Source organism: Rhinolophus hipposideros (assembly GCF_964194185.1).
Source record: "Rhinolophus hipposideros genome assembly, chromosome: 1".
In the NCBI taxonomy this organism is placed as follows: Eukaryota; Metazoa; Chordata; class Mammalia; order Chiroptera; family Rhinolophidae; genus Rhinolophus; species Rhinolophus hipposideros.
The window spans coordinates 86,747,198-86,756,489 of record NC_138047.1 but is presented as its reverse complement, the minus strand read 5'-3'; the positions used below and the strand labels follow the sequence as shown (position 1 = coordinate 86,756,489).

Below are 9,292 nucleotides of genomic sequence, written 5' to 3'. Positions count from 1 at the left end.
GCTCTCTAGTAATCGCAAGGATATCTGAGTCTACAACATAATGCAGAAATGAAAATGAAATGTTAACTACATGTGGAAACAAATATCTACATTTATGAATCTCTCCATTAGAAGTTAGCTTGTACAAAGCCATATGACACACACTCCTTACATGTAAATAAACATCTACTTAGTTATAACAATTAACGCAAGTCTAATAAAATCTAGCTCTGTTATCCTCTAAAATGTCTTAAGAGTTATCAAAGATATACTACAGAAAAAAGGGCCATAGGAAGTGATTGTTCTCTTCATGGTTGTGCATCATGCTGCAAGGAATAACAAATATATTTTATAAACAACACATGAATATTAATATATATATATATATATATATATATATATATATATATATATATATATATAAATTTAAAAAACCCAGGGGGCAGCTGGTTAGCTCAGTTGGTTAGAGCCGCGTGCTCTTACAATGTTTCCCCAAAAATAAGTCCTAGCTGGACAATCAGCTCTAATACGTCTTTTGGACCAAAAATTAATATCACACCCAGTCTTATTTTACTATAACATAACATAACATAACATAACATAACATAACATAACATAACATAACATAACATAACATAATACTGGGTCTTATAGTAATTTTTGTTCCAAAAGATGCATTAGAGCTGATTGTCTGGCTAGGTCTTATTTTGGAGGGAACATATTAACAACAAGGTTGTAGTTTGATCCCCAATTGTGAGCTGCACCCTCCACAACTAGATTGAAACAACTACTTGACTGTGAGTTGATGGGTCCTGGAAAAACACACTTAAATAAATATAAGTTAAAAAAAAAGAAAAACACTTTTTTGTATGTAGACTAGATTTACCAAGTGCAAGAGGAACTTAATTTTTCATTCAACATTAAGGGAAGGTCAACATAACCTTCAAAAATGAAATTAGAAAAGTACTTTTAAATTTGATTGAAATACTACAGCAATTGCAAACAGAATGATGATAAATGATGTCTCTTAAATCTAAGTCCCGAAATTATAAGATTCTCAGAATAGTCTTTGAAATGATAGATTTAATGTTCTGCTACATAGGAGACAAAATAAAACCACTCGGCTAGCAAAGCTTTTCCATTGAATTTTCTTTTCCCTTTTCAAAACGGATTGACAATAAGAACAGTGATCCCTGAGGACAGTTTGGAAACATCGTAAAATCTGAAATATGTTTTGAATTTCAAAGAAGAAATGATGGAAAAGAAAATGTGTGTAGACTATTTAACAGAATGACAAGGTTTTTGCCCCACTGGAACATTCATCAAAAATAATAGTTTTATCAGATATCCATTGGGGTTTAACAATAGAAAACTGCCTTAAAAAATGGAAAAGTTAGACTAAAGGTGAAAAAAAAATCCGCTTTCTTGGAGAATTTGGCTTCCTTAGACACTGGCAACTAGACAACAAAGTTGTGATTCAAATATCAGGAATATTTATTCAAATAATCAAAAGAAAGTAATATCAGTTAATAGTGTTTATGCATAGGAAATTTTATTTAAACACAATTAAAAAGAACCTGGGCATTTGCCAAAAACATAGATATTGCATGTTAAACCCAAATTTGCATTGCTGTCAAATAGTTAAATAAATATAGATATACACACATACATATATGACATTTACATAAAGTATGTGAAATGCATCACTCCTCAGGCTTCAAAACACTGCATTTGGAGGGAAAAAAATGTGTTCAATTAAGGTAAGATTCACAAAGAGAACCAGTTCTAACAGTCACACAATCTGCAGTACTATGGACATCGGAGAGGAATTCTGAGTTCATACACAAAAGTTGTTATCAAAGAAGAATGTAAAGTGTCTAGTCTAATTAAACATTACATTAAAAATGGCAAAAAGCTTCTGCAAAGGAAAGGAAACAATCAACAAAACAAAAAGATAACCTATTTAAATGAGAGAATATACTTGCAAATTATATATTTGATAAGGGGTAGATATCCAAAATATATAAAGAACTCATACAACTCAGGAACAAAAAAAAATCCGATCAAAAAATGAGCAGGGAACATGAAGAGACATTTCTTCAAAGAAGGCATACAGAATGCCAATAGACATATGAAAACATGCATAACATCACTAATCATCTGGGAAATACAAATCAAAACCACAAGATACCACCTCACACCAGTTAAAATAACGTGTGTTGGTGAGGATGTGCAGAAAAGGGAACCCTCGTGCATTCTTGGTAGGACTGCAAATTGGTATAGCCACTATGGAAAACAGTAGGGAGATTCCTCAAAAATCTAAAAATGGATCTGCCATACCATCCAGCAAATTCCATTTCTGGGTATTTGTCCAAAGAAAACAAACACTAATTCAAAAAGATATCTGCACTCTTATTTTCACTGCAGCATTATTTATAATAGCCAAGATAAGGAAGCAATCTAGGTGTTCATCGATGAATGGACAAAGAAGATGTGGTATGTATATATATGTGTGTGTGTGTGTGTGTGTGTGTATGTATATACACATATATGCACATATATACATACATATATATATATATATAAAATGTGTTATTACTCAGCAATAAAAAAAGAATTAAATCCTGCTAATTGTGATAAAATGGATGGACCTAGAGGGTGGTATGCTAAGTGAAATAAGTCAGAGAAAGGTAAATATTGCACGATTCCACTAATACGTGGAATTTTTAAAAAATAAAAACAGATGGACAAACAAAACAAAACAGAAACAGACTCTTAGAAACAATGAACAAACTGATGGTTGCCAGAGCTGAGGGGTGTGGAGGGATGGGTTGAAAAGCTGAAGCAGAATATAGTCAATAATATTGTGATAACTTTGCATGGTGACAGATGGTTACTAGTCAGTGTGGTGAGCACATAAGGTATATAAATGTCAAATTACTATGTTGTACACCTGAAACTAATATAATATTTTATACCAACTATATTTTAACAATAAAAAAAGAAAACATTACCCAGAAGGCTCCAAAGGAAAAAAATAAGCATGAAGGAAAAAGATGGGATCTTAAACCAGAGAGATTTTGGTATCTTCCTGCTTCAAAAAAATTGAAAAATATTGCCCTGTTAGAATTCATTAAGTTTATTAATATTTAGGCTATTATGAAAACTCTTAAGAAAATCAGATTTTTGTCTAATTGCTGGAAAACTTTAATCATATTTTCAAAAAACGACATTATTTGGCTATTTAGGTTTACATTAATATAAACCCCAGAAGTGCCCTGATATTTTAGTACATAGAAAGTTGTGTAGTCAGCTAAATGTTAGGGAAACTTCCTCTTTTTTTTTTTTTTTTTAAACAGGTGCTGGTTTTAAGTACAAAGAGTTCCCCTTTGAAAGGGATTCACTTTTCCTTCAAATATCAATTTTCTAACATTTGTTATAGCATTAATTTACAGAGATGAATGAAAACCTCAGCATAACAATTCAAGAATCAGATAATACCTCCCAAAATATAAGGTGAGTAAAATTAATGGAAATCTTGAAAATAATGTCAATTCATTCTTTAAATGATGGTATTAGAAGTTATATATAACATAATTTGTAAAGGACGCTGTCACTCATTCAGACCCTTACATCCATCAAGATTTTATCCCATCATTTTGTTTCTGAGCAGTGTAGCTGTTCAGTTTCATAGGTATCTTTTTTGAGTAGAGATCTCTTTAAGGAATGTGCTCCCAACCTCATTTGAGTTTACTTTGTAGCCCTTTTAGTGGTAATTTAGATATTATAAACAAAAGGTTAAAATTAAATTTAATTGAAAAAATCTTTATTAAGTCCTCGATATTAACAACAAATTTCTAGATGCACTATTCAGGGAACACACAGCCTAAACAGAGTGGACATATTTTTAAATGATAAGTACAATGTGGTGTAGGATAATTTCTCTGTGTGTGTTCCCAAATGATGTAGAAGATTTTTCTTCTGTGTGAGTGAATGAGTGAGTGAGGGCCAGGATCATGTCTCGTGAAACAGAAGAATGGAAACATGAACCAAGGAGAGGCGAGAAGTTCTAAAAGAGGATAGTTTATTAAAAAGCAAAGAAATGCAGTTCCCGAGTGGGAGGGGGTTCCCGAAAGGGGGTGCCCAGTGACTGAGGCAAAAGCTCTTACTTTTATATCTTCCCTTGCCTGTTTGGGGAAAGGGAGCTGGTGCCTTTTAGTGAAATCCGTCTATCAGGTTTCTTCTGTTTGTCCATCCTAAAGGAATTAGCAAAATGACCCATTCCTATCTATCAGATCTGCTCGCTTTGTCCAGCCAAAAGGGATTTATGAGATAATTTATTAGCCTCAAGGTGCTGTCACATTTTATCCTAGAGTGAATGACTTACTTCACAATCTGGAGTTTTCGGATATAGCTGTCTTTTGTTTATTCCACCAGGGACCTCCCTGTCTATCTAACAAGATGCTAACTAACCTGTTTCAAATGCATTTATATAAACAAGGTAATTTCCTAGAATAACAAACACTACTATTTACCAATGAAGTCAAATTGAATTAGATCTTTCCCTTTTACTCTTAATGACTTCCTTTACAGTACTCAAAAGTATAATGAATATTTCTGAAGTTACAGTTTTCCAAGCTGAATATATCTTACTACGCATTATATTTTACATCACGAGGCATGACTCATGTGCTATAATTTCTCTCTTCTTTGTTCCTTGTCATTTTTTCAGTTTTTTGATGTTATATTCTTGATCTTCCTTTCCTTCTGAATGTCTCTTCTACAGTTTCTCAAAAGTTTTTGTTTTTCTTTTTCTTTCTTATACATTTTAAGCATTTATATATTTCTCAATAATTTAACATGCTATTGCAATTAACACAACATTTTTAAAGATTTTCTCAAAAACGTAAATAAAGTCCAGGGGCAATCATTATAAACAATTACTATTCTCTGTCATCTACCATTGCCAGCCACCGTTGGATGATTAACAGGTGTACTTTTCCCAGTATGTCTTGCATGCCTATCTGGTTTTCCTTATTTGGAGTATTTACATTAAAACCATACCTGATTGTATGTGGTACAGAACATTGCAAAACATTGTATAGATGTAAAGAGAGTATCAAAGTTTGAAGAATCAGAAATATATAAATAGCCAAATTTGGGAGAACATAGAATAAAATTAGAGCCAATAGACCACTATGATCTGAATTGATACAGTGTATAAAAAGAGAATTATACACATAAATAGCATTTTCTATGTTCTATGCATCATTTAAATGTTTTACCTATATTAATTCATGTAATTATTGTAACAGCTCTTCAAGGAAAATGAAATCATCATCCTTATTTTGGAAATAAAGAAAGTGAGGCCCATGACTGTAGAATACTTTGCCCAAATTCTCAGATACTGGGTAAGCGCCAAGAGTTGTGCCCTGGTACTGACAGCCAGGATTCAGATCTTGAGCTCTCCAAATCTTGGCAATACTGCCTTTCAGGAGAAACATGCAGGAAAAATGGAGGCTTTTGAATGCCTAGTCAAAGAATAAGAAACGATAGCTACATTAGCAAATGTTTCTAAACAAGACTATAGCCTCGTGATTTATTAGCACAAAAATAACTCCACTGGACAAGATTTTGATGAGAATAAGTAACACTGGGTTTATAAAATTCCAGCTAGTGATTGAACTGCTGAAGACAAGGTAGAGATAAAAGGCAGTTACTTTAGTGTAAGGTAATGGAATGCTGGCCTAGCCTGGGGCAATGTCACAAAGACAAGTGGATTTTTTTTTTTATGTTTTCCGCAGAGGTCACATGCAAAGCAACTTGAGACAGTTAATTAGAAATTATAATAAGGTAGATATAGTATATATGTATACAATTTTCAGTAAGAAAGAAGGTATTTTTCTCTTTTAATAACAAGCCATAAATGCTGGAGGGGCTGAGAATTGAAGGTCACAGGATAGATTCATTTATAGTGCTCTCTTAAAGGAGGAAATAGTTTGAACAAAGTTAGAGGGTAAGAAGAGCTCTGAAAATTGCCTTTAAAGAAGCAAAATGTTTCTGAAGTAGTTTGTCCTTTCGGATTTGAACTTACTGATTTTCGAAAAGAATTGTTATGTCAGCACTTCATCTACCCCAATGGAAAAGCATGATAAATCTGCATTATGCTTTGAGGAAAGAGCTTTACCAAGCTCTGGTATTAGCTTTCAAACCAGCTATTTCTAGTAACAGGTCAGATTTACCCACTAGCTATTCTGCCACACATGCATAGATTTAGACTTTATGCTGAATGGACTGTATTTTTTGAATGTATCTACTACTTTAATACTTCTTACAGCATTTATGTTCAATATTTAACAAATTAAGTTAATATATATTTGTTTTGCATTTTTTCCTGATTAGAATATATAATTAATTTCAAACAGGATCTGACTGTAAAATATCTTGATGTGAAACGTCTTATTTTTTTTAACTTTTCTTATTTTTTTTATTTTTTATTTTAGCGTGTTTTTCCAGGACCCGTTAGCTCCAAGTAAAGTAGTAGTTTCAATCTAGTTGTGGAGGTCGAAGCTCACAGTGGACCATGTGAGGATCCATCCAGCAACTTTGTTGTTAAGAGCCCTGAGCTCTAACCAACTGAGCTAACCAGCCGCCTGAAACAAATTTTTTTAAACAAGAAATAATCAAGTATTACCTCTTTATTAAATCTATACAATATTATTATTGCAATTGGTAATTAATTTATATTAGTTTTCACATGAACATATCTGTTTTCTTGTACACTTATTGTGATTTAAAAAACAAAATCAAGTCAAGTCATAGAATTTCTATCCTAGAATTTTGTTTTGCCTGCGTTCTAATAGAAACCAGACTGTCAGATGTATCTTCCCAAGGGTTTAAGAACATGTCATAATGTATGGAAACAAGGGTACCCAAATCTATCATTTAAAATACAACCTTGATTATTATTATTATTTTTTTTTGTTATAACTTGATTCTTCCTTTAATGAGAACCATTTATGTTCAAATCACATTAACTTTGACTAAGCAGAGCTGAAAACAACTAATAGGAAGAGTAAGCACTTGTTGACTGCCTGGAAGTAACCGGGAAGTTCAAGAAAAAGTAATACTTTCTCAGTCTTCATCCTTCCCTACTTTGTTTCTGATTTGATTTTGCAAGACTTTGATAAAGGTATTGTATTGCTGGTCTACAAATGGATCAATTATTTAGAGGGAAATGAAAAAATGAAAGGAATGAGCTAAAATATATTTGCCTGTTTGTCTCTCTCAGGAACAAAGCTAAAAAGATACAAAAGGGGATGTTTAAGCAAGTATTAAAATGATTACCAAACCCCACATTCCCACTGGAGCCTTTCTCCCACCTCATACTGTGCTGTATATAACTTTCTACATATAAGGATGTTGTCGTCAGCTATTATAATCATCAATAGCCGTCAGAGATATCGAATACCTTATAAGGTTTATGAGCCTGTGATACACACTGCAAAAAGAAAGCGATGAAAAGTATGAACCTTCCTCAATAAAAGATAGTAAGTTAGAAGAAACACCCAAGAAATTATTTAAAGTAGCGTAGGATAAGAATCAAATGAGTGGTATACCCATAAAATCAATCATACACACGTGGCGAATACTGTCAGAATTACCTAAGATAATACAAGATATCATGTCCTACTTGAGGCTGAGATGAACTGATTCTCACTCTTATCAGAACCCACAACTTCCTCTTTCTCCACCTCTCAGCAAAGAGAACAGGAAAGAATGCAGAATAGTATATAATTTCTGAGAATTGGGGACATGAAGGAGACTCCAAGACTGTTTCTTAAGGAGAGTCATGTTTAATGAAGTAAGGGAATTAAAACTTAAGTGGTAAATTTAAAGCTATAGAGAGTAGTAGAAAGAAGGTTTTTTTGTAAAACTTGCTCTTACTGGAACTACCTTTATCAAATGCAGAAAGAATACAGAATGATAGCTTGAAAAAAATCAAGGGCAGATTTCTTAAATCTATTCACACCTAGAAATGTTTTTTGTTTGTCAAAGGGAAAGGTCCCACAAACAGGGTGAGACTAAATATATAAAGAAATAAAAGAGGTTAACCAATGGAATACAATCCAAGACAGTCCAGAGACAGGAGGGGAAGTATGGAGAAGGAAACCTTTATTTTAGAAAAAAAGAGTATGGTCTCTTCTTTTTAGACTTGGGAAGGAATGGAAAGATAAATGAATATGCTAAATAAAGATGTAAATGAAAAGGTATTTAGTGATGAAGAATAGAATTTAGGGTTCATGTGTGTGTTTATCTTCTAACGGCATCTTGCCAGGTTTCATTCAGCATTATCCAGTATTTCCAAGCATTAAATTTACAGGAACTATGTCAAGAAAACCGATATTCTGCAAATAAAGATGTTATTTAAATCACTAGATTCTCTACTGTGTCTCCAGATGCTATTCTTGGTATAAAATGATGGAACCTTTCAGGCTTGAAATATGAAATTGTCTTCTTCTGGTTATCATTTACTGCTTTTAAGATTTTAGACTGCATTGCGTGGTTCTAGTAATGGTTTTGGTAGAGGATACACTAAAGTTAAAAAACTCCCTTTGTGCTCTTTTCTGTTTTTTGTGGTGTGAGACAAGATGAACAGCAAAGTTTAACACGACACCCTCCACCAGGCAGTGCAGGAAGCCCTGCACAGAAGCAAGCACCTGTGCAGGAAGTTTTTGGAGATGGTGGGGCTGCAGATCAGCTTGAAGAACAATGAGCCTCAGAAGGACCAACGCTTCTCAGGCGCCATCAGGCTTAAATCCACTCCCCGCCCCAATTTTTCCATATGTGTTCTGGGGACCAACAGCATTGTGATTAGGCCCAGGCTGTCACACACAGGCTATCCTCCACATGGAAATTGAGATTCTGAAGAAACTGAACAATAATAAGAAACTGGTCGAAAAGCTGGCCAAGCAGTTATGATGCATTTTTGGCTTCAGCATCTCTGATCAAGCAGATCCCACAAATTCTGGACCCAGGTCTGAATAATGCCCTTCTTTGCTGACTTACAATGAGAACATAGTGGCCAAAGTCGATGAAGTGAAATCTACCATCAAGTTCCAGATGAAGAAGGTGCTTTGTCTGGCAGTGGCTGTTGGCCACGTGAAGATGACAAGACAATGAGCTTGTGTAAAACATCCACTTAGCTGACTTAGCTGTCAATGTCCTGGTGTCATTGCTCAAAAAGAATTGGCAGGATATCCAGGCTATATACATCAAGACCACCATGGGAAAGCCGCAGCCTCTGTACTAA

The 9,292-nt window shown here is 33.8% G+C and overlaps 1 pseudogene across 1 annotated transcript; it reads left to right on the top strand.

Annotated features, from left to right (window-relative positions):
* Positions 1–8,889: 8,889 nt before the first annotated feature.
* On the top strand, positions 8,890–9,292 carry LOC308498197 (large ribosomal subunit protein uL1-like; annotated as a pseudogene). The gene has a single exon. The product of its transcript is annotated as a large ribosomal subunit protein uL1-like (transcript).